This window comes from Somniosus microcephalus, chromosome 27 (assembly GCF_052327205.1).
Source record: "Somniosus microcephalus isolate GS21.2 chromosome 27, FLI_Smic_1.0, whole genome shotgun sequence".
Lineage (NCBI taxonomy): Eukaryota > Metazoa > Chordata > Chondrichthyes > Squaliformes > Somniosidae > Somniosus > Somniosus microcephalus.
This window is the reverse complement of record NC_141013.1, coordinates 25052816-25079872: the sequence shown is the minus strand read 5'-3', so window position 1 is coordinate 25079872 and position 27057 is coordinate 25052816. Positions and strand designations below refer to the sequence as shown.

Here is a 27057-nt window from a genome sequence, read left to right as displayed (position 1 = left end):
CATTGTGGCTACTTCGGTGCAGCACTAACAAAGTGCAATGTGATCAAAGATGGTGTCCATCAGATGAGACATTAAACCAAGGTCCCATATTCCAGTGGTTCAGACCCCAAACAAGGCACTATTCCAAGTAGAGCAGAGGGCTCGCCAAGTGTGTTGGCTAATATTCTTCCCTCAACCATCACCAAAAATAGACTAATTTGTCATTCATCTCATGGGTGCTTGCACCACTATGCTGTGTGGAAAATGGCTACACGTTTACACACATAATAGTGACTGCACTTCATTGTGTGTGAAGTCCTTTGGGACATTTTTGAGACGTGCTATAAATGCAAAATCTTCTTTGCAACTAAAAGTGCCCTCTGTCTTCCCCTTTTGGTACCTCTAGTTGAAGGTGACTTGTTCACGAAGAACTTTCAATTTAGCCATTCATTCCATAGGCTACTGGTCGTCAACTTCTGCTCAAGCTTACCCTTGATATGCACATTGAGTATTTCAGAAAAACTTTATAACAATTTCTCCATGATTGTCCAGCTCTAGCTCTATATTGCTTAGTCTCTGGGTCACTCAGGTTTCACAGTAGCGACCATTTTAGTTTGCACACCCTCCACTGAGGACTCTAATGCAGCCATTCAGGTCCAGCGTATAATGTCTGTCAGAGATTAATCTCTGGGATGGATCTCTCCATTCTTCCCCGTTTCTCATTCATTGCAGTGTGGGTGGCAGAAGCATTACTGTTTATCTTTGGATTTCTAACATTCTTACTTTGAAGCTGATCACATTGACCCCCATAAGGGTATAGAGTACAAGAGTAAAAAGTAATATAAAAAAAGGAAAAACTGCATATGCTGGAAATCTGAAATAAAAACAGAAAATTGTGCAAAATACACAACTGGTCGGTCAATATCTGTAAAAACCAAAGACAGTTTATGACATTTCGGGTGTGTGCACTTTAGGTCTGTCAGCATTGACATTTAGGTCAGGGAACCTTCATCAGAGCACAACCCTGAATGGAGTCTGGGCCCGGGGCGGGGAACCGTGCTTTTTCTCTTCTCACAACTGGTCCAAATCCAGCATTGACTGTTTTACTTTCATATTTGCAGCATCTGCAGCTTTCTTCCTTTTTATTTCTCGTGCTTTTATTGTCTCTCTTGTCTTTTCACACCTTTGAAAATTATTTTGTCCTTTCCATCTGTATTCGCATCGTCCATCTTTTTCATATGTTTGCATGATCTTTTATTCTATGTTTTCTAATTAGCAGTTTGCAGGTCATTTAACACACGAACTCCCTCTCTGCAACTGGAGACCATCTGTTGGTTCTCTCCTTCCACCTTCTTCCATATCTTTCCAGCCATACGAAAATATCTGTTCATCTCTTAGCAGTTAGTCTGAAATGTCTTTTCTTTTTAAAGATGGCGCCTGATCTGCTGTGTGTTTCCAGCATTTTGTTTTTATTTCAATAAAGTAATGATAAATTTATACAAAGCTTTATGTATAATTTTGGGCATCCTATTATATATAAAATATTAGTGTCATAGACAATGTAAAGCGCAGATTCAGCACAATAATACCAGAAAAGGACAAAGATAGGAGATGTGACATATTAGACTATTTCCACTGGAACAACGATGGCTGAGACGATTTAATAAAGGTTTCTAAAATGATTAAGGGTTGGATAGGTTAAGCAAGGAAAAAAATATTTCCTTTGGGTGGGGAGTCAGTGATGAGGTGTCATTAACTCGTCACTGGATAAAAAGGCGTTGGCATAAATTTCATTACTGAAAAGGCTGTTGGAACATGGGAGTGCTTTGCTGCGGAGAGTGATTGAGGCAGAGACCATTACAATTTTAATGGGAGAATTGGACACATTTTTGAATCAGAGGAAGATACAGATCTGTAGGGAAAAAGCAAGGGAGTTGGGCTAACATTGAATTTCTCCAGTAGAGACCCAGCACAGGCACAAGCACAATGGGTTAAAGGTCTGTCTGTGCTGTAAACTCCTATGGTTTGATGCTTTCCTGTCCTTCAGTTTGGGTCTCGGGGTGTGGGCACCTGTGACATTCCATTCGTTTCTCCAATACATCCTCAAGCATTCCAAAATGTCACATTGTCTCCGTGAATATATATTTCCGGGGGTGAATCAGTGTCTCGTAGAGTCGTGGAGATGGCGTACGTGTACTTTGCTGCACACATGCTCTACAGTTCAGATTATTCTGTGAACAAAAGCAATTAGATGTTACCACAGAGGTGGTATAACACAGCAAGTGCTGTATTGGTTCTGTGTAGTTACTGAAAAAGACAAATGTTAGGTCAGAAAATTAGATGCTCCCTACTGGTACAAAACTTTGCCAGTATTGGTCTGAAATAGGACTACCGCATCGTAGACCCAATTCTGTGCCCCAAGCTTGCATCCAGCAAAGAATGTCCTGTCAGCAGAGCCTTGTAAATTATGCATTGTTGCACCTAAACATGCATTTATGGGTAAGTGTATTTTGCAAATATTACCATGGGCTAAGGTTTTCAGTTAAAGTTAGATAGACAACATAACTTACCAAATTCACCAGCAGAAGCCGATTCCACCTCTATCATCCCCTCCAGATTCTCATGGTCATGGAATTATACTACAAATCAGATTATCTGGGTCCACTAGTGCCAAGCTCCTGTAGCCCCCCCACGAGTGTGTTTCTTGTCTGGTGATTGTTTTTGTTTGCTGTCTCAACAACAAAAACACTTGCCTTTCCTCCTGCCAGGTTGTTTGGTTAGTAGAGATGTATGTTCAAGCAGTTTGCGGTTTCTTTCAAGGTATATAGATTGAGATGGCCATTCTTGTGCTTAAAATTACATTTCTCATGCACTGTATCTCCTGGATGACCTAACACTTTGATATTCATAAAACACACTTTTCCACAGCCACGCTTCACAAGTTTCCAATCAAAACAAATAGATTATTCAACAATTTGCATTTTTGAGGGTCCGAAGCGTATTTTGTTCTGATTAAGGGTAAAACTATGATTACTGCAGCTGAACTCTGATGAGGCTGTTCAAATTCACACATAAATAGCATGGAGGCATTTACGGTGCAGCAACATTAAGTACATGAGGGAGAAAGGAATAGAAGGAGGCTATGTTGATAGTTGATATGGTTAGATGAAGTAGGGTGGAAGGAGGCTTGTGTGGAGCATAAACTCCGGCATATACCAGTTGGGCCAAATGGCCCGTTTCCGTGCTGTAAATTCGATGTAATGGTATGGTGTTGCTGTTGAAACCGCTACATTCCATTTTTCTGGAAGCCATGTGGCTTTTACGAACAATTATTCCATTAAGGACTTTAATGAATAACACTCACCAAAGGAACCCCTTGAAATCGGGAGTGTCTGAACAATAAAAATTTAATTTTTTCCTCTCAGACATTTAGGTGTCTCTAAGAGATACTATTCTCTGTTTGAGGGGCGGGGGAAAGAGAGGGGGTGAGTAGATGACCTGATCACTTATCAATACTGTCAATATTGGAAAATTGTTCAAGTTATAGCAATGTTGTCACTACGCTTATTTAGTTAATTGATATCAATACACAATTATATAAATTGTACTCCACTTTAATCCTGTGATATGGTTTATGTGTGCTACTGTCAATTCATTATTTAAACAGCATCGCTAACAGCACCACCAGTGACACATCTGTAACTACCAGTATCGAAGTGTTATATGGAGGAAGGCATGTGGTTCTGATGCTATCCCAACAGAGATATAAAAAGCTGGTGGCGACAACTCTGTCAAATTTCTCAATGAACTATTTCAATCTATGTGGTGCACGGGAAAGATCTCCCAGTTCAAAGATTCTTCAATTGTCCACCTCCACAAGAGAAAGGGAAATTGTTTTATCTGTGATAATCAACAGGGAATCTCAAAACTTACCATTGCTGAAAAGATCCTTGCAAGAGTGATGCTCAGTCACTTTATTCAACACATTGCTGAAAAAATCCTCCCAGTCAATGTAGATTCAGAAAGGGAAAAGGCACAAGGAAGTGGCCCTAGAAATAGATGATGCATTGCTGGTCATCTTCCAAAATTCTATAGACTCTAGCACAGTTCCCATGGATTGGAGGGAAGCTAATGTAACCCCGCTATTTAAAAAAGGTGGTAGAGAGAAAACGGGGAATTATAGACCGGTAAGCCTGACATCGGTAGTGGGGAAAATGCTAGAGTCCATTATAAAAGATGTAATAGCAGAGCACTTGGAAAACAGCGACAGGATCGGACAAAGTCAACATGGATTTACAAAAGGTAAATCCTACTTGACTAATCTACTGGAATTTTTGAGGATGTAACTGGTAGTATAGATAAGGGAGAACCAGTGGATGTGGTGCATTTGGACTTTCAGAAGGCTTTTGATAAGGTCCCGCAGAAGAGATTAGCATGCAACGTGTTGAATAAAGTGACTGAGCATCACTCTTGCAAGGATCTTTTCAGCAATGGCAAGTTTTGAGATTCCCTGTTGATTATCACAGATAAAACAATTTCCCTTTCTTTTGTAGAGTTGGATTGGGGGCAAGGTACTGACTTGGATAAAGAACTGGTTGGCAGACAGGAAGCAAAGACTTGGAATAAACAGGTCTTTTTCCGAGTGGCAGGCAGTGACTTGTGGGGTACCGCAGGAACCGGTGCTAGGACCCCAGCTATTCACAATATATATTAATGATCTAGACGAGGGACCTGGATGTAATATCTCCAAGTTTGCAGATGACACAAAGCTGGGTGGGAGTGTGTGTTGTGAAGAGGATGCAGAGAAACTCCAGTATGATTTGGACAGGTTGGGTGATTGGGCAGATGCAGTATAATGTGGATAAATGCGAGGTTATCCACTTTGGTGCAAAAACAGGAAGGCAGATTATTATCTGAACGGCAATAGATTGGGAGAAGGGGAAGTGCAACGAGACCTGGGTGTCCTTGTGCACCAGTCACTGAAGGTAAGCATGCAGGTGCAGCAGGTGGTTAAGAAGGCAAATGATATGTTGGTCTTCATAGAGAGAGGATTCGAGTACAGGAGCAAGGATGTCTTGCTGCAGTTGTACAGGGCCTTGGTGAGTCCACACCTTGAGTAGTGTGCGCAGTTTTGGTTGCCTTATCTGAGGAAGGATGTTCTTGCCATAGAGGGAGTGCAGCGAAGATTCACCAGACTAATACCTGGGATGACAGGAATGACGTATGAGGAGAGATTGTGTCGATTAGGCTTATATTCACTGGAGTTTAGAAAAACGAGAGGGGATCTCATTGAAACTTATAAAATTCTAACAGGACTAGACAGACTAGATGCAGGAAGGATGTTCCCGATGGCGGGGGGAGTTCAGAATCAGGGGTCACAGTCTAAGGATAAGGGGTAAGCCATTTAGGACTGAGATGAGGAGGAATTTCTTCACCCAGAGAGTGGTGAACCTGTGGAATTTGCTACCACACAAGGCAGTTGAGGCCAATTCATTAAATATATTCAAGAAGGAGTTAGATATATTTCTTAAGGCTAAAGGGATCAAGGGATATGGGGAGAAAGCAGGGACATGGTACTGAATTTGGATGATCAGCCATGATCTCATTAAATGGCGGAGCAGGCTCGAGGGGCCGAATGGCCTACTCCTGCTCCTATCTTCTATGTTTCTATGTAACTGATAAGTTCTTTGCAGCCAGACAGCGCCAAGAAAAATGCAGACAGCAAAATGTAGACCTTTACTCTGTCTTTGTTGAGCTGACAAAAGCATTGGGCACTTGTCAATAGAGAAAGTCTCTGGAAAATCCTCTCTAAATTTCAGTGTCCAAACAAATTCATCGAAATGGTCAAACAATTCCATGGCTAGAGATGAAAGATGAGGAAAATTCCATCTCCTTCCCCATTACAAATGCATTCCAGAAGCAACAGTATTTTGGGCATTTTCAGAAAATGACAACTGCGGGGAATGCATAACTGCCTACGTGTACAACTACTACAAAGGCCATCCACAACAAAACAGCACGAGAATATAAACGAATTGGCATTTAGAGGTGGATCTTTTCCACTTTAATGATTACATTCCGATTTTCAAAAAGCTTCTATTCAATGACGGACTTTATTATTTATGATGGTCTGATACATTACAGTTCTGCAAGTCCTTTCAATCCTCAGTTCTCTTTTTACAGGTGGCCAGAGTATATATAGGGCCACATTGTACAGTATGTGCCATGAGAGGCAAACGAACGGCACCCACCGTTCATTTGCACTTGCCCATAGACTTTCCATGGAGTTTTGCACAGCAAGTTGCTGTCAGCGGGACATCCAAACGACACGTGCCCTCTGCAGGGCATCTGGGTCCTGTATGAACAGGGCAAGTAACTGTGCATCTCAACCAATCAGATTGAAGAATCATTAATGAGCAGCACAAAGTCCGAACCTGGAAGTGTAAGTTAGAATAATGAATTCAATGTCAAATTAGATACAGAAAGCAAGATAAAGAGGGAAAGAAATACTGGATTGAGAGAGATAAAAAAGAAAAAGTTCAAAAAAAGTTATTTTAAAAGTATTTTTTTTTAAATCAACAATAATTAAAAGCTGAAGGAATGAGATGTCACATTTGTAAAAGTTAATTTTCAGTGACAGAGGTTGTTTGACAGCAATTAAGACTTATGCCGTAAAAAGGTTACATAGACTGGAATGTGGTGAGTTTAGTGCATCTACGACGTCAGTACAGAAACTTCACGCCGTTCAATACATTTGAATGTGGAGTCAGGTGTCATTTCGTGCAGATTGCAGCATTGGAGTGCATCTTGGGCAGCAACTTCCTGATTGGTATGTGCACTCGCCGGATGTTGCTGTCCAATTTGCACATAATAACAGTCAGCACGGTTAGCCACACTGTTATTTTTCACAGCAAAATCTGGCCCAATATATAAATACTTCATATTGCAGTTAACTTCTGGTGTTTTGGTTAAAAATGTGTGAATTTTCCACCTCGATTTGTTATAAGCAATCAAAATTGTTGCATTGCAACTTAAGTATGTTCAAATCATTTTTTTTAGGTTCATGCTACGCAATTACATATTGTGGTGGCACCCTCTGCAACTACACTGACTTTTTATCACTTCTAGAACACATTATGTGTAACGTATTCCATAAGCATATTAAAATCCTCAATTGTACAGTGTTGTAAAGAGCATTACCACTTCTGTACAAAGGACACTATTGGGAGAGGGTACTATGTGGGCCCAAAAACTGTGCCATCAACAACTGTTTTATGTTAAGTGCTTGAGTAATATGATAAATTGTAATCCACACACAATCATCGGGGTAGATCCAGTAATCATTTTTACTCAGTACATAATGTTAATGCATAAGACATTTCAATATCAAGCATAGTTCTTAAAAAGAGAAGTGTATGCTATCAAACAATAACCATATTAAATGTAAAGAGATAGCAAAATACTGCGGATGCTGGAAATCCGAGATAACAACAGAAAATGCTGGAAAATCCGTGGAGAGAGAAACAGAGTTAACGTTTCAGGTTAAAACAGTTGAAATTGATCACAATCCATTTCGCTGCATTCCACATTAACTGTAAACCTGAAACTGGCTTTAAAATCTGTTTAATTTCCTGCTTTTTTCCAGTTCTGACGAAGGGTCTTTGACCTGAAACGTTAACTCTGTTTCTCTCTCCACGGATGCTGCCCTGGCCTGCTGAGTTTTTCCAGCATTTTCTGTTGTTATTTTAAATGTAAAGAGAGTGGTCTTACTAAACCTTTATCATAGTGTTATGCTGTTAAAGTTATGTTTAAAGGTGCCCTGGGAATAGACTTTCTATGCAGATTCCTCCCTAGGTGTTACACCATAATGTTCTACTTCATTGACATTACAAAAACCACCATTCCTATTCACGTCACTTAAGAACTATAGAATGCCACAGTGGAAATAGGTCTACAGAAAAAATGAATCCAAGGGTGCTTTTAACTAGTAGTTTTGCAACATACTGTAAACCACTGTAACAAGAACAAAACATGAAGTGACACCACAGCAGGATTGACAAAGCCTAAGCGCAAGTTGTGTGCACAAGGTTTCCCTCAGGCTGCTCGGGAATGGCTCTCAGGCAGATTGACCCCCGCCACTTGCAATGCAGCCACTCCAGGACTCACATGGTACTCCTTCGCAATGCCATCACGAGAGCAGCTTAGGAGTGAAGGATACAAAATCCACTGGTCCCCATACCAGCTGTAAAACTGATGTTTTAGAGAAAACACCAAATATTATAAATGCTAAGCCATTGTGTTTCTGAACAGAACAAATCTACTTGGAACAAAAAGTACTTCCTTTCCTGCCTCAGCTAGACTTTCCTTCCATTTCAAAATCTTCAAAACTATAATAATGGGTATAACTCAGTAAATACTGACGCAGATGAAGCATTGTTAAAAGAACTGTGTTGGTTTCCAGTTCAGCGCTAAGTCCAGAGATACCAGTTTATGGTCAGAAAACAAAAATGGTCAAGTTCTAAAATAGGACCACAACAGCCTTTTCTCAATGCTGTACAGGTATTTTTCCTATTTAGAATACAATCTCACTGAACCAACCCCAATTATGAAGAGACTCAGCAATTTCCAGGACAAGTACTATTCATGTCACAGCATAAGCAGGTATCTGGACTGCCAAATCAATCACCATGAGAAATTGAAAAGTAAAACTTGTTAAAACCTGCAGAACCAAATTGTTGGAAAGCATGAAAGTGATCAAGAATTGTTGCTGTTGGCGATTTAATTTCTTCCTAATCTTATCCTGTGCATTTCTCCTTGAAGGCAAAACCTTCATGCCCCATTCTACAAATTTCTTAGGACTTCCAAGTTTCTGTTAAAGTTTGAAAATAAAAATCACTTACAAAAGACTTTACTGCCAACTTCCAACATCAAAATTCCTAGTATCTTCGCAATATGAAAATAAAGTTGACACATGCTGGTGATCAGCTTGAAAGATTACAGCAAAGATTCAACCACCATTGTTGTGTAGACTTGTTAAATTATTGTGCTGCTCATTTTTTTTAGTTTATATAAAAAGGATTAAGATTTGAAAATACCACTCAAGTGTATTCACCTGGCTTCCAGAGTAGGAGATGTCAGGCAAGAACATAAACAGGCTCAGCTGTGGTGTGCCAGCAGTTGAATGGCCTGATGACACCCACTATGTTAGCCCACATAAAAAGAACATGAATCGTTACAGTACTCTAAGACTGATACAAGATGCTGCATTTTAAAGCTTTTATCAACTAACTTTTGAAAAACTGGATTTAATTTTTTTCCAGCATAAAAGGAACAAGGAAAAACACATGTACAACATGTATGCCTCGCAATACAATAATCAAGACAATTAAATGTTTATTACACAAAATACAGGATAGCAAATGAGAAACTTAATATGTCTGTTTACAACCACACAAAATAATTCAAAATGCCCCCGAGTATCAGATGAAAGTCTACAAATCACTATTCCTTGAAACCCAAATAAACATGGTCGTCTGATCCTCAAGACTGAAATAAGGCAAGATGAAAACAGAAAATGCTGGAAATACTCAGGTCAGGCAGCATCTGTGGATGGAGAAACAGAGTTAACATTTCAGGTCGATGACCTTTCGGTGAGACTCGAAATCTATTCAATGATACTGGAAGCTTTAGCTCAAGTAAATTCACTGCAAAATTTCCTGATGTGCTGTTGCAATGTGTCATTTTGCCTTACGATGTACACATATTCCAGATATGTACATCTGCACCTTATGCTTTTTTGTTAGCATCCTAAGAGTTTGAAGCATTCTTGGAGGTGGAGTGGGGAGAAGGGAAAGAGAGACAATGGAATCAGGGAAAGCAAGGGAAAATAAAAATAGCAAACTGATCAAAACTGCAGATAGTTAAGTTCCATGCTTGGAACCATCTGCACCTGCATTGTTCTCAAAAGGTCTTAGAAACTAGATTATATGATTAAAGAGGCATCACAAGAGGTTTGGAGGAGCTTGAAGCTTGCCGATGTTAGTTATGCATATTATAAACACCCACTCATTAACTATAAGAGAACAGCAATTTTCATTCATTGAGCAAGTTTCCATCCAGAGGTCACCATGAAGGAAAATTACAACTACAGGTACAATCATTAGTTTTAAGCCTATACTTAAAAGCAGTAGCCACAATTTCCAGCATTTTAATAATGAGAAATTGGGCTGTTTTTCTATATTCAAACTATATTTTCATCACTCTTTGGTGAATTCAGATCTGATCGTTTGCAGTTACAGTAAAGTTCACAATTTTTGGCAATTAATTTAAAAGAAAACTGCTACGTTTTTAATCAGAAAGTTTGTTGGACACAGCAAAGATCCATCTACAGTTAAAATTAAATACACTTAAAAAATAAGCAATAAAATATTATGTGGATGTGCAAAGTTTAGCACTGTCTACGCTTTACAAAATAAGCACTTATACAGCACCTTTAATGTACAAAATATGTCTCACGGCTATTTACAAAGTAGTAGGAAAAGAATGGGACATCGAGTTGGGACGAGAGTTTAGCAGGTAACTGAAGGCTGGAGAAAAATATGGGTTTTGAGAAGGCTTTTTAAAAAAAAAAAAGAGATAGAGAGGCAGGGAGGTTTCAGATAGGTGTTCCAGAGATCTGGGTTACGGCAGCTTAAACTTCGGCCTCTACTAGGGCAGAGGACACACAGTTGGCCAGAGTCAGAAGATGAAAGGGTGCGAGAGAGAAAATAAGTCTGGAGAAGGCTGCAGAGGTAGGGTGGTTAATACCATTCTATGGGACTAAGCAAATGAGCTTTATACAGGAAACTTTCTGGTATCCGGCAGTGGCAGGACCGAGCTGGTGCCGTTAGATCAAAACTGCCGTATAAACCAGCTGCAATGTTAAAACATACAGAGCTTTTCAGCTCCGTGTGAATCAACAAACCCTGTTGCTTAGCAACAGCTTCAAAACAGTCGGCTGCAGCTGCAAGCGTCTCTAGCTGAAGCTGTTGCTTAGCTACAGACCTTGCAGAGCCTGACTGGGGGAAAAAAAGCAACGAGAAGTAAAAAAACTTATAGAAAACGGCTCCTGAATTTTGCCGGTAGATAAGAGCTTTCCAGACTTTTAACCTCCAGTTAAACGAAAGTTTCCTGTAATCAAGTGCTTGGTATACCAAGTCTCAACTGGAGAGAATGACTAGTTAGGATGATCCAAACCTGTCGCAATCCAGTTCATGTCTGTCCTGGCCTCACTAGCACTGGTCTCCTACTCGCGTACTGACTTGTTCCGTTCACCGATATCACTGTGGAACAGTTAGCATTAATGAAATTGTTGTGCACAATGTTGTGAATGAATGTAAAAGAGCAGCAATGAAGAGTATAGGACAGACAGGAGAGAGATCAGGCCAGTATCTGCTGAGTATATTCACCCAGAGTGAGCTTATAGTACCACCCAATGCAACTACAGACCGCAGAAGCATATACAAATGAGGAAAGCCATTGAGCCCATTCTAACTCTCATCCATCCAGAAAAAACTAGTCCCCCCCGCCCTTCACAGCATCCAGCATTTCTCAACAATTCCAGGGTTTTTGCCTCTAATCTCTATCCATAAAACCAATCTAAGTGTTAATCACCATACAAAAAACTTAATGACATCAGTCCAAGATTTACCTTTTGCCAGTTTTACCTTATGACCCTTGTTCTACTGCCTATTAAATTTGAAACAATGATCCAGATTTACCTTTCCTATACTGTTTAACTATCATGTACTTTTATGAGATCTCCTCTTTCTCACCAAGTTTCTTCAGTCTTTCCTGATGATCAATAAATTTAAGACTAGAGATCAGTACCCTGGCTTTTCTGTGCACTGCCTCCAGACTTAAATGTCTCTAGCGTCTTGGTGACCAAGGTGTGATCTGACATTTTACACTTTTAAGCATAATGTCCTGACTTGTACTCTACTTTTTTGTCTATATAGTGTTTTATTCTACTCACCCTGTTAATTGTTACTGCACATTGATTATTAACACCTATTTTACTATAACCCTGAATTCTTCCCTTAATAACATCTTAAATTAAGACTTGCATTAGTATAGCAACTTTCACGTCCACTGGACGTTCCAAAGCGCTTTACAGCCAATGAAGTACTTTTTGAAGTATAGTCACTGTAGTAATGTAGGAAATGTGGCAGCTAATTTGTGCATAGCAAGCTTCCACGAACAGCAATGTGATAATGACCAGGTAATCTGTTTTAGTGATGTTGATTGAGGGATAAATATTGGCCAGGACACCGGGGAGAACTCCCCTTCTCTTCTTTGAAATAGTGCCATGGGATCTTTGACGTCCACCTGAGCAAGCAGACAGGGCCTCGGTTTAACGTCTCATCCGAAAGACGGCACCTCCGACAGTGCAGCACTCCCTCAGCACTGCACTGGAGTGTCAACCTAGATTTTTGTGCTCAAATCCCTGGAGTGGGACTTGAACCCACAACCTTCTGACTCAGTAATAATCTTATTCATAATATTTTATATTTATCCATATTAATTTTTAGCTGTTAATGTTCTGCCCACTTACACATTTCACCGAATTCATTCTGAATGTCCCTGGCCACCTCCTCAGGTTTAACTGTTCTCCCGTCTGGCTGCCAACCCCCATCCGCCCCTACACCCACACCAGTTTGGCATCATATGTGAATCTGACTGGTTACTTTAGGCTTCCAAATCAATCAAAGTTGTCACAGTAAATTAGAAACAGAAGGGATCCTTCATTAATCCTTGAAGTGCTCCACTTCACATTTTCCCCACCCTGACATCAATCCCCTAACAAGTACCACTGCTTCCCATCATTCAGGCAATTTCTTATCTGTTCCAGGCTTTACTTTGAAACCTCACTGCTTTAAGCTTGCTTCAGTTTTTTGTGCATAACTTTGTGAAAAGCTTTTTGGAAGTCTAAATAGACCACATTGTAGGGCTTTCCATTATGGACTTGGGAAATCCCTTCTTCAAATATAAGGAAGATTGTTAAACAGGATCTTGCCCTTCTAAATCTATGCTTGCTGCTATTTACTAGGTTAGTGTCATACTGGTAATCCTTAACTTTACTCCTGATAAATGAATTCCATTATTTTGTTTGGTATTGATGTGACTTTGCTCGATTCTGAAATATTCTATTGAAAATATTGAGGCCTCCTCCATTTCAAATCCAGCCATAAATTACTGGGTCCAGTTTCTACTCTCCACTTCGCCCCTCAACAGTACAGCACTTCCTAATGTTCTAGCAAGGTTCATTAAAGATTCAGATTTCTAAAAGAGGAGGTTTCCACTGAAGATGCCATTATCAGTTGCATAGATGACCACTGACGTAATAAAACTCACTACGCACTTGGTTTGAGTATAAAGCAAGGCTTTAATCAACTTGTTTCAGAACATGGAGGTCTAGTTGTACTTCACTAGTTCCTGTCTTACAAAATGTCCCAGAGCAAGCTGGGCCCACGCCCGAGTATTTATACTCCTTGGACGGCGCCACCAGCTGGCCGTCCAGCGTTATTTCATGAGTAGTTTCTTTATGATGATGAGATTTATAACAACCACTCTGTCATTTGGACGGTCATGGGATTTATAACTGCTTTTATGTTGTGTCTATTGGGGCACTAGGGCTGTCAGCTCCCAACATGTGGGTGTTAGAGATGGCCCAGCATCTGGCACCAATGAAACGAGCCTGTTTCAGTAAGGCCAACCCCTGAGAAAAGCAGTTTTCTAAACTAAGTCTTCCCAGCAGCCAGCCTTAGCAAGATCAGCAAGTTAACTGCGGGGTTACGAGGCCCACATGTTGGGCAAGACCAATCCTAGCACTCCATTTAATGCAATATAAAAGCAGTTTTAGTATTCTCAAGTATATTGGTGGGATATTTCTCACTCCACTTTAGCCATTTAAGTATGGCTAGTTCCAAAATGCTGGCTGTGTCCTGGAATGTCAAGAATTTGCATAGTGCCATCAAGAGGCACGTCTGCCTCCAAGTTGAAACCAAGTATAAATCAACACAATAATTTCACAAGAAATTCACGTCATGCCAATTCTTCAGCATTTCCTAATAAATAAAGTGACTCCAATGTGTACTTAGTTAAGGAATACACTGCCCTGGCCTTATTTACATGGGTACTTAAACTATTTCTCCTCTACTTTTAAAACCCAACATTAAAAATCAACATTTCATTGTCATATATGCAGCAGACTGTGTACTGCACAAATAAAATTGAATTGAATTGAAGCATTAAAGGGGGAAGGTTTCCTGTGTGAACTGGTTTCTAAAGAACAGGCTTAGGATTTCATTATAAATAGTTCAGAGGAAACCTTTCCCCAAAATAACAGATGGCCAGCCAATAAATTACCTGAATTGAGTAGTTCTGATGTTTAAAGCTGTGGCTGCAGTTCATTACATCATCAGAATCCTGCATGTCAAGTACTGTCACATCTTCCTGCCATCCATCATTACCTAATATTTGTTTTTACAAAGTACAAGAAATAGTTGTAGCAATACATATTCTTCAGTGTATCTCTCTCCAAACTGTTTTTTAACCTATACCAGATCAGTAACAGGCAAGATTGATGGCAGACCTAAAAAGGTACACTAACTACTATAGCAATACTAGCTTTTCTGTGGTAGCAGAATGCATGGAAAAAATAGAGGCACTATACTTAGATATGGAAAATTAAGCATCAAAGGTGACCTTTCCTAAAAGATTAAGCTAAGCCTACCCATCCAGTAATTGTCGCTACTTACAATGCAAATCATATAAATACAGGTGGTACAAGAGGTTGCACCCAATTTCTTCCCAAGTGCTTCGAAGTTTATAATTTTGACCTATGAATATAGAATTTACAGTTTCAAAAACATTTTTAGATTATCCTTCATTGCACTTGTCCTTGGTACAGGACAACATTCCACAAATACTGTTCACATACTCCGATCTGTTAATTAAGCAGGGTAAACCAGTTAGCTGCTTGAAGGATAAAACTTACAAAGTGAAGCTTGCCTTCCAAAAATTAATTCCATATAAAGTAACCATTTTTAAATGTATTTTAAAAGTTTTTTTTAATAAATTACCAATCTATTTAGATAAATAACTGCTTCATGCGTATTCTAAACAAAGTTGAGCGGAATAATGTCAGTCACCAATTGGATATGAAATTACAAAAAGTCGTCAATTACAAGATATTTTATCCAAAGCAAATCTCAGATACTAGAGCTTTGCATCATAGGTTTTACTAGCTAATGAGATATGGTGGTCAAATAAAAACATACTGACAGTTAGAAAGGCTCAAATGTCAAGAATATGCAATTCTGAATAAGAAAATGACAAGCATATGCCAAGTTGTCAGTTTATTCAACACAGGTCATTTTCAAGATTTCAAGCTTGTCATTACTTAAGTAAGATTATAAGTTTATTAAATACCCTAAATATTAAATACTGAATAATTAAAGCTTTAAAAAAAAAGTTACATTCAGCAATTGCAAATGACTTTTCTTGCCTACTGGCCTGGGATCAGCAATGCATAGTCTTACCCAGAAACAATCTCAAAAAAACATACAAATTTTGTTATAGCTATGTGAATTCCTGCATTTAGCATGTCCTTTCCTTACATCTTTTTTCTCTAGTTTGCTTTACAGATTCTACACTATTTGTTTTATTTAAATTTTCTAGTTATTTAAATCAAAACTAATCTCGGTCAAAATTGAATCCACTTAAAAACTTTTCAAAGTTTATTCTCCAGCCAGAATCAATTTGTACAGCTACTAGCCCATTGCATCACTACAAAAACATGTTCTACTTGTTCAGGACTACAATCTAACACAACAACAACTACTTGTATTTATTTGGCAGCTTCAATGTAGAAAAATGTGCACGCCATTTCACAGAGGTAGGAGGAAAAAGAAACCGACGCCAAGCCAAAGGAGAGATTGGTATGGGTAAACAAACGCTTTGTCAAATAATTGAGTTTTAAGGAGGGTCTTAAATGGAGAAAAGAGAGAATAGAGAGGCAGAGAACTTTTGGGAGGGAATCCAGAGAGTGGGACCCAGGCAGCTGAAGGCACGGCCAGCAACAGTGGAGCAAAGGGAGGGGAGAATGTACAACAGAGAGTCAGAGCGACGGAAAGTTTGGGCGCGTTATGGGGCTACAGAAGGTTACAGGGATAAAGAGGGGCAAGGCGATGAGGGATTTAAACACAAGGATGAGAATTTTAAATCTGAAGTGTTAGGGTCAATCAAGGACAGTGAGGATGGTGTGTGTGGGGGGTTGGGGGTGCAGTAGACCTTGGGGCAAGATAGGATATGGGCAGCAGAATTTTGGATGAGCTGAAGTTTATGCAGGGCGAAGCATAGGAGGTTGTCTCAGAACACATTGGAATAATCCAGTCTGGAGGTGACAAAAGCATGTAGAAGGGTTTCAGTGGCAGATGGGCTGAGGTTGGAGCAGAGACAGGCAATGTTACGGAGGAAAATAGATGGTCCTTGTGACAGAAAGGATATGTAGTTGCAAACTCAGCTCAGGGTCAGACAGGTTACTGAGGTTGTGAACATTCATATTCAGCCTGAGACAATGGTCGTTTCGCTGGAGGAAGTTGTCTCACATCCAGTCTTGGATGAGCTGTAATCAGCAGCACAGAGTCAGTGGAGAGTCGACAGAGCTGGTGGAGAGGTAGAGCTGGGCGTCACTGCTGTATGTGTGGAAGCAAACCCAATGTACACAGATGATTTTGCCAATGGGTAGCATGTAGATGCAGAATAGGAGAACCAGGGATAGATCTTAGGGGAGCTCCGAAAGTGACGATATGGGAATGGGAAGAGAATCCATAGCTAGAGATGCTCTGGCTGCGATCGGATAGTTAAGAGAGGAACCAAGCAACAGTAGTCCCATGGAGCTGGTCAATGTAGATGGCACAGGGAGAAGGTTGGTGTTGTCTTTTATATGTGCCATTTCTGTTGTGCTGTTGTATTACTTATAATGTGTGGAGCAGACACTATTTCTCCTTAGTCACAAATGTCACCAGCACTAATCTACATGCATGAATTTCATATGTGCAGATGGTAAAGAGTTGTTTTCTAATGCAAGGAAGGTCATTTTGGATAAGCAACGTCAAAAGGGCACTGCTGGCCTCCTTAGGCAAGCTGACAGCTCCGCCCACTAGTAGACACCCTATGTGGTCAAGCCTGACCTATATGCCACCAACACGTTATATTTACCACCGCCAGTAGTATGGCCTGAAGGCAATGAGTGTAAAGATTATAGTCGAAGATTGCTCTTGCTGTCAGTCACAGTAGTATCTGAATGTTTATACTACGGGTTGTCTCCAACGATGCTTTGGCCATCGAAAGGAGCATAAACCATGTAATGTAAAAGGATTAGTGAACACTAAGTTTGCTTGAATTTGTTCGCTCAGTAAGTATAAAAGAGATTCAGTATGCCTTGTGCAACTTTATTACAATGGATATATGACATTAGTGGGTCCACAAACTCTAGTCATTTCTGAATTGCTTGGTATCTCGTATCTTAATAAAAAACCATGAAGGCTGCCCTGATGATTCAGTTGGTACATTCGTTGCCCAATGAATCAAAAAGACTAGATAGGTCCCAGGTTCAGTCCCTGGTCTGCACTGAATGAACTGATGTCAGCAGAGCGAGCTGGGGTACTACAATTGACCTGGGTGCCCTGTTGTTTCGTATTCTCCTGGGGAAGTACACTTCACTGAAATTCTACAAACTTGCTACCTTGTCCCTTAATTGGCCTGCTTTATGTTCAGAATCAAACACAACAGAAAATGATGCATAGAAGTTCTCAGGACTGAGTTTCCTGGGCCCCTTTTGTTGGATGCTTGGGTCATCAGCCCAAGACATCGTATTATCACTTTCAGGTGGCCCTGAAAACAGATGCCCAACCGAGAGAACAGGAAACGAAGGCACGAGTGCTAGAAAAGCTACCTCCCCCCTTATTTACATGCCTTGCACTGATATCATCATTGATCCAGCTCTGTCCTCCTGCCCCAGGCAGCCCCAGACATTTCAGGACACCGTAAAGGGGACAGAGATTTGAAAGAACAAATCTCCGGCCCCTTTTTCTTGACTTTTGTGCTTGGGAAATGGGTGTTCCCTGGGGCAAAAGTCAAGAAAATGAGCACCCTTACCTCTTTTTTTTTTACACTCATGTTGCAGAACAGCTGTTAATATCTTAAAATTCTATATCATTAGACAGCAGAGATTCCACTACAAATGAAGTCAGGTAAATGGCAAAAAGTTTACTTGATCCAAGTTAATACCATTGCAGTGTAAAAAGCAGCTGATAAAACAGAACGATTAAAAATTGAAACAAAATTCTGAGCAGGACCAAAAAAAGAGTAATGGCAGACAATGAAGAATGAGAGAAAGAAAACCTGGGGGCGGGGGGGGGGGGGGGGGGGGAGGGTAGTGGAAATGACATTTAAAAGCCAAACAACAGTACAATGTGTGTCCTAAATATATACACGGTTGTAAATCCAAGCACAAAGTGTTCAATTGTGGATCATAATAAACTTCAAGCATCACCTTCTACAATAACCAACTTTTGTTCAGCTGCCACTTTTGTTTTCTTTTCACAACCTTTTTTTCTTTTGAGAAGCTTTGCAATAAAGTGGGTACAAAGTGTACTCTCGGACTGGAAATATCAAACTGAAAGTGGATACAATGTTAACCTTAGAACTCACTAAAAAAAAGTTAACTCAATAACCAGTCTCACCAATTTAGAATGTGAATATTTTTTTTAACATTAACCATATCTAGAATCAGCCTTAACCAAATTTTATTCAACAAATATTCTGACATCAACCAATTCTAACACTTTCAAATTTGATGAAATCAATTATTTATTAAAATACAATTAAAACAAAATTATAACAAGTACATGTCACTTAAAAAAATGTTATAACCTCTGGGATTCTCAACAAATGTCAACATCTCCTCAGACGTCTCAACGGCCCTTCCTACTTTGAAACAAATCCCTAACCAATTCTGAACTTCAACAGCAGATCTAAACTTTGAGACTCATACATGATTTTGACTACCAGAAGTTACTGCATTTCTACATGTGGGTTATGTGACTCTACTCATTAGTATCTTTACCAGCAGAAAGAAAATCATATTGACAATTTGTCTACATAAACTAGGGCTTAATTAGTTGCTATAACCAAAGAAAAAGGAAGACTTGCATTTATATAGCGCCTTTCACGACCACCGGACGTCTCAATTTACTCTCAGCCAATTTGCACACAGCAAGTTCCCACAAACAGCAATGTGATAATGACCAGCTAATCTGTTTTGTTATGTTGGTTGAGGGATAAGTATTGGTCAGGACACTGGGGATAACTCCCCATCTCTTTTGAAATAGTGCCATGCGATCTTTTACATCCACCCGAGAGAGCAGATGGGGCCTCGGTTTAACGTCTCATCTAAAAGACGGCACCTCCGACAATGCAGCACTCCCTCAGCACTGCACTGGAGTGTCAGCCTAGCTTTATTCTGCTCAAGTCCCTGGAGTGGGACTTGAAGCCACAACCTTCTGACTCAATGTTACCTTCAGTCTGGTTGTATTTGGATTTTTAAAGAAACTAAGATTTTTACCCCTAAATTACTGGTAGAATTGCCTTCTAATCTTGGCTAGTCAGCTGTTTACGTTTACTTCCTATATTTAACAGTTAGTTCATTTGTTCCCATTTTTGGAGAAAAAAAAACTATCAAAAAAGGTGGTTTTGTTTTTTCCTCTCTTTTCTCATCAACTTTTCCTTCCCCCCCACTCCCCAGCTTCTCCTGAAGGTGCTAACTCTTTGCTGAGGTATGTACTTTATTCAGTTCATCATTGCTCATGTGTAAATGTCAAAACAGCCAAATATTTAACCAGCCACAATTAGGCTCTTCAAGGAGCGGTTGCTGGATAGCAATCAAAGCAGGAACCTTGGACAATTTTCAATTCACTTACCCATACTGCCCCACTGTTGTCCAGCAAACAACAACAACTTGCATTACGTAGTAAAACATCCAAGACGCTTCACAGGAGTGTTATCAAACAAAATTTGACATCTAGCCATAAAGGTCAGTTAACTAAGCACAAACCAATGCCTTTACTAGTTTATATGGCTCAGCTACTCATTTTCTGACTCATCAGGATGAAATATAAAAAATCACAACCTGCAACTCTTAATTACAATACTTTTTAAAATTGATAAAAAGTTTACCAGGTTAGGACCGAATTATGTTGATTCTTTTCTGTCCCAGCTCTGGAATATTGATCAATAATAACTAACCCAAATTGTTAGTCCATATTTGGAGTATAAATCTTATTGGGAGTAATATCTACCCTCCCCAAAAATTAAAACGCTAGCTTATTTTTTTAGCAATCTGTTGCCTTTTAGGAAAAAATTATTATAGACCTATTTCTGGATTAATTCAAAAGTAGTCTCATTTAAATTACTTCGATATTTATTAGGCAGTTTAAATAATGGGCGAGAAGGCAAGTGTTGTTGATGTTAATCCTTTCAAAAACACAAAGAAAAGCGCCAAAATCTCTAATAAAATCAGGTGCTCCGTCCCAACAGTTCGATAGGCTACTCGTTAATTTACTGAGATGTAGAGCAGCTCACTAAAGTGGAAATAAACCAGATTAAGAGCATGAAGCGTCGGCACATACGTCAACAAAATAAATAAACAAACAAACAAACAAACAATCAATCGCGAAACCAATACAAAAACGCAGCAGTATTCGAATGACAAGTAATCAAATGTAGTTCCGTATGATGTTGAGTTAAAGGTTTTTACAACTATTGTTGACCTACGTTTTCGGCGAAAGCGAGCTGCCACCGTTAGTTACTCTTAACTTCACCTTCATTATTTGGGAGAAATAAAAGCCACGTCCAACAACACGGCGTGACTGTCAAGCGAAAAAAAATGCACGTGTTTTTTTTTCGCTCCTTTGTATCGTGCAAGTTGCATTAGGATATGGCAAACAACTGAGGGAGAGAGAGAGAGAGAGAGCGCGAGTGTGTGTGTGTTTTTTTTAGCGCTCGCTATGTTAGAAAACAGCGAGGTAGGCGGGCAAAACACCCCAGGCGGCCGATCCAGCACAGCTCGCCCATCCCCGCGCTCTTGGCCATTTCTATTTTCTACCAGTGGTGCAGCGGCTGACGACTTTACATCAATAACCTTGGCGCGCGCACACAAAAAAATTAAAATAAAATATAATCCACAACCAGCCCGCCAAAACCAGCCCACACACGGAGAGAGAGATTACACACCATAAAGACAAGGAGAGCTAATTAGTTGTGAGCCAGTCGCCGACGGCGCGCTGCTCCGCTTTAATCTGGCCGTCCGGTTGTTTTTTTTCGGTGAAGCAACAACAGCCAAAGATGGCGGCCGCGATCAGCTCCGCAGGCCCAGGCCCGGGCCCTGCAGCCGGCGCTCGGACACCGCTCGCCGCCCCCAGAGCGCCGTGACACCTCGACAGCGAATAACCGGCAGGGGAAAAAAAACAAAGTGTGACTCACCGCCTGCTTTATCCCGGGCTAAAGACGCAAAGTGTGGCCCCAGTAATCCGCCAGCATTTTTTATATATATATAATTTTTTTTTCTCTTCTCGCTGGCTGCTTGTGCGCACTGGGGAGTTGGCGTGAACCCGCCCGAGGATCATGGGTAAGAGAGCGATGGTCGGCGCGCCAAGCGTGTCGCTCTGCAGCCTGCCAGCCTGCAGCAGGACATGAGGCTAGAGTCACACAGTGCAACTCAGGCCAAACAACCCCACTCAGACCCGCCAATAACCTCTTTAAACCCTTCCCCTAAATTCCTCCTCCCATCCTTGCCTAGCTATTATATATATATATTTTTTTTTAATGTAACTCTGCGATTGTTCCTTTGGCGCCGCGCTGAGGGAGTGCCGCACTGTCGGAGGCGCTGTCTTTCGGACCAGACGTTGAACCGAGGGATCCCCCCGACTCCCCTACACCCCACCCCCCTACCCTCCCCGTTCGCCTGCCCTCCCATGAGGACGTAAAAGATCCCTCGGCACTATTTCGAAGAAGAGTAGGGGAGGTATCCCCAGTGCCCAGGCCAATATTTATCACTCAATGGACGTCTAAAACAAAACAGATTATCTGGTCATTATCACGTTGCTGTTTGTGGCTGTGCGCAAATTGGCGGCTGCGTTTCCTACATTACAACAGTGACTGCACTTCAAAAAGTACTTTATTAGCTGTGAAGTGCTTTGGGACGTCCGGTGATCGTGAAAGGTGCGATATAAATGTAAGTCTTTTTTTCCTTTTGCCCAAGTTGGCAGCAAAGTAACATGCCAGCCAGCCTGCAGCAGAGAATGAGTCTCTTCACAGAGCAACACACTGCAAAGCCAAACCAAACCCTAATAACCCCTCCACTTTTTAAAAGAAAACTATCTGTTGCTCCGGCTTGTTTTTCAATTTGTTTCACTCTAAATATTTGGAGTGGTAAATTTGACTACAAATATTTGCAGGGCTGCTTCTCCAAGGACCAAGAGACTAGTGTCTTTATTCACCTGCACCTGTTTTTTCTGTGGTGCATTCATTCTTGCCCTGCCATTCTTTTTGTGCCTCTTTGTCTTTCAGATTCCTTCTGTTCGTTTTCAATCTGGGATCTTTCCTTTGGTGTATCAGTCTCGATCTTTGTCTTGCAACCGTGCCACTTGCAGAGCCCGTCCCCTAGCTGCAGGAATTTGTGGGGTTAGTATTGGGCCACACCTCATGACATCTCAGGGAGCGTGTCCTATCCCCAGGCCCAATTTGTGCTAACCTGAGCTGTCTGTTGGCAAATTAATCAACAGAAATGCAAGTCAACGAAAAGAGAAGTGGAAAACAGAAGAACAATCTTTGCCCCACCTAGATTGCTAAGCCATATTTTCTCATTTGCTTCATCTCTAGTGCCAAGCTTGTATCCTTCCACACCCTCTATAATTAAGAACTTTTCCATTGTCTTAAGGAACTGGAGAGAAAAAAATGTACTTTTGTCATGATCATATATACTGATCTTTTATTGAAACATTTCAATGCAATTGCATTATCACATTCTGTTTGACCAGAAAACAAAAACATTTACGGTAGAAATATCTGTGTTTGCTTGTCAGTTTAAAATAAAGTTCAGATGGTGGCTGATGTTTTAAATTGTTAATGGCTATATAGTTGTAAACAGATTAGTCCTGTTTCCTGAAATAGATAATGGTTTCCCCATCATATTTATCTGATATAATAGAGTGAAGCTATGCAGCTGGAAATATATACTAACTTCTTTAGGAACCGTAATGAATTCAATATTGTTTTAAGATGTGATATCTTTGAGCATTGTTTGCTTCTTTCCACCGACAAGCATTCAAAATCAATCTCCTATGTTAATTGGATTGTGTGGGTCATTATTTGTCCTTGCCAGGAAAATAAATGAGATGAAATAAATTCCATCGTCCAACAGGATAATAACGGAGAGGTTTTTGAGTTCAGTGTTAATTTTAATTTGTCAGTTGGTCAGCTAGATGACTCCATAACATGGGGCTTGCTTTGCCTACATCACAATTTAATCCCAGTCAGCACTGAGACAAAATACATTTTCCACTGTATTGTAAATATACACACATCTGGGCTACAGAGGGTATCCTCTGCTGTCATTTTCTTCTCATCATTTCATTACTGGTTCATTTAAATTCAATGCCACTAAATTCTTGATTTTATTATTAATAACTACTAGAAAATTAGTTTTAATTACAAGAAGAATTTCTCTAACCGTCACTTCCTTGATTAATGTTTAATGTATTAATTGCTTTGTCCGGTAAAGGATAGTGTTACAGTGGTGTATTTTCCTTGAGTTCTAATACTGAATGAGAGAGAGACGTCAGTATCTTATCACAACTACTCCTGCGCCAGTCAGTGGTTGTAAACATTTTGAACAGCCACCCTTCTATTGTTATGTTAAATAGTTCTCAGTTGAGCATTACAAATATAATGAAACATGTTAAAAGTGTAGAAACACATCTATCAGCTATGCAAATTTTACAGATGGTGTCTTCAGTTCAAAGATATGAGGAAAATCTTTGGAATCTGTAATACTGTATGTGGAATGTGATCTCCTTGTTCTATAAAGTTCATATGTACGGAGGAAAAAGGAACAACAATATTTGTTCATTTAATCCTGATTTGTAGTGGCAAATGAAAAAAGAAAGACTTGCATTTCTATAGCACCTTTCACGACTATCGGACATCCCAAAGCCATTTACAGCCAATGAAGTACTTTTGAAGTGTAGTCACTGTTGTAATGTAGGAAACGCAGCAGCCAAATTGCGTGCAGCAAGCTCCCACAAACAGCAATGTGAAAATGACCAGATAATCTGTTTTTGTGATGTTGATTGAGGGATAAATATTGGCCCCAGGACACCGGGGATCACTCCCCTGCCCTTCTTCGAAATAGTGCCATGGGATCTTTTACGTCCAGCTGAAAAGGCAAACAGGGCCTCCGTTTAACATCTTATCCGAAAGACAGCACCTCCGACAACGCAGCACTCCCTCAGTACTGCACTGGAGTGTCGGCCTAGATTTTTGTGTTCAAGGCCCTGGAGTGGGACTATGAACCCACAACCTTCTGACTCAAAGGCGAGAGTGCTACCAACTGAGCCACAGCTGACACCGAAACTATTGAAAAAGTTGGGCAACTCGGATCCCATTTCCCACTGTTAACATAACAAATTTTAAGACACTTTTACATGTAGTGCTTCTGTAGTTCAAATTATGGTGGAGTAATGTCTGTATGCTGGTATAGATATGGGTCTACTAGTCTGCCATCAGTATAAAGGAGGCAGTTTTAGGAATCTAAACAATGGGAGCTGTCACACAGACATTGCTATGCTATGATCTAAACTACAGAAACACTGAATGTAAAATGACTTTCGGGCAAGTGGATTTCATGTTTTTGAAGGGTCTGAAAGGATTCAATACAAAATGGCATCTAGGATTGGCATTGAGCCACACCGACCACAAAATCCCAGGTTCAACCCTCTTTCCCCGCCCCCCCACCAGTCTGCTGAGTTAGTTGATTTCAGCAATGGTAATGGTGCTAAGAGCTCTTGAGGGGAAGAATGGGCCAGGGTTCCTGTTGCTGATCGTTATTCAGTACTTTGTGTTCATGGAACTAATCGCTGACATGATTCAACATCTTCTGGAGAGGAGAAGAGAAAATTGAAGAGAATAAAAGCGAAAAGACATGACTGAATGTTTACAACCAATCAGAGGAATTTTCACAGTTCAGTATAATACTTGCAGACTTCAAATACTGAATTAGCGGAACTAAAAAGGATGGCGGGTGCCAACTTGCCTGCTTGATGCCCTGTAACAGCCCTGAATTCCCTCATATAGATTTTAACTTTTTACCTGAATTTGGCAGTTTAAATGTGAGCTGAAAATAGTGGTGAAAGAAGAAACGGGACGACTGTGTCAGCCAGCTGGTTGGCAGCAGTTATGTTTGTTTTTCTGCCATTGATGGTTGTTTTTTTTTTTCATCCTGTTGATGAAACTGCCCACAGTTTAAACGGCAGTTTCAACAACGGGGCACAGTGCCACTGAATGGTCAGAGCCTTGTGCAGGATGTAGCTCTGAGCATGAATAGGTATTAGGCAACAAGGGGCAGGGGATTTATTTGGTGAGAGAGGTGGGAATGCAGAAGAGAAAATTAGTCTCAAAAAGCTTTTCCATTAAAGTAGATGACAATTGAGTCCAGGCGGCAAATTTTACAACTTAAATTCAAGCACTGTGGCAGTTTTAAGTCACGGTTATGACTCGGGTTGATGCTCCTTCATCTAGCTGTTGGATTCCTTGGGGGGAACTTTAAGCCCCGAGAATGGGTGGGTTAGGTTGGGTGGGCACGACCGCAACCCAGTTCCAACGCGCCCACTTCTGGGTTTAACAGGTGCGCATTTGGCTGTGTGCGGTGTAACATGCTCACTGGAGTCGGCACGATCATTAGGACAGGCGGGTCGGCAATTAGCACAGCCGTTGGCATCATTAGCATATGGTAATGAGGCTATTTTCAATGGAATTAAACAGTCTGTTGAATTTAATGCCTCCAGCACGGGTTTCCCAGGGTTCGCGAAACTCACCAGTGAATAATACGCGAATTTGAGCTGCACTTCATGGGGGTGTTTAAAGTTCAGATTGCCCAATCACAACAAAGGCTCAGTGCTTCCAGCTGCTTTGTCAGTTCCCACTAGCAAACATTTCGCTGAGAAGTCTTGTCAGCATAGAGGTTTTTGAGATGTTCGGAGGCTTTCAAATGGACACCAGCAGGATGGATGTTTTTGACAGTACATCGGCTGAGGAAGACACTCGCCATCCATGGCAGCGATGTGAGGTGCACAGGAGGGAGAGGTGCACCGCTACATAATTGATTCGCAACAAGCAGAAACTGACTTATGCTGCCTGGCTGCCACTCAAGTTCCTTGGGAACTCAGTTATGGCTCAGTGGGTAGCACTCTTCGCCTCTTAGTCAGAAGGTTGTGGGTTCAAGTCCCACTCCAGAGCCTTGAGCACAAAAATCTAGGCTGACACTCCAGTGCAGTACTGAGGGAGTGCTGCACTGTCAGAGGTGTGTCTTTCGGATGAGACGTTCAACTGAGGCTCCATCTTTCTATCAGGTGAGTGTAAAAGATCCCATGACATTTTTTCGAAGAGCAGCAGTGGAATTATCCCCGGTGTCCTGGCTAATATCTATCCCTCAATCACGGTGGCATAGTGGTTAGCACTGTTGCCTCACAGCGCCAGGGACCCGGGTTCAAATCCGGCCTCGGGTGACTGTGTGGAGTTTGCACATTCTCCCTGTGTTTGCGTGGGTTTCCTCCGGGTGCTCCGGTTTCCTCCCACAGTCCAAAGATGTGCGGGTTAGGTTGATTGGCTATGATAAATTGACCCTTGGTGTTAGGGGGATTAAATACGTGGGGTTACGGGGATCGGGTGGGATATGTGTCGGTGCAGGCTCGATGGGCC

The 27057-nt window shown here is 40.8% G+C and overlaps 1 protein-coding gene across 9 annotated transcripts in view; it reads right to left on the bottom strand.

The window, feature by feature from the left end:
* LOC147100082 (zinc finger protein 280D-like) overlaps positions 1–21687 on the bottom strand; it is a 118303-nt gene extending 96616 nt beyond the window's left edge. For 2 of the 9 annotated variants that reach the window (XM_085968746.1, XM_085968754.1), the window contains exon 1: positions 21565–21687. The gene's annotated coding sequence lies outside the window, so the exon portion shown is untranslated. Of the gene's footprint in view, positions 1–1162; positions 2211–6230; positions 6414–14385; positions 14490–20856; positions 21008–21315; positions 21405–21564 lie in introns of those variants that run through there. The other 7 variants (XM_085968750.1, XM_085968749.1, XM_085968747.1 and 4 more) reach the window with 7 other exon arrangements.
* Between the last annotated feature and the right edge of the window lie 5370 nt (positions 21688–27057).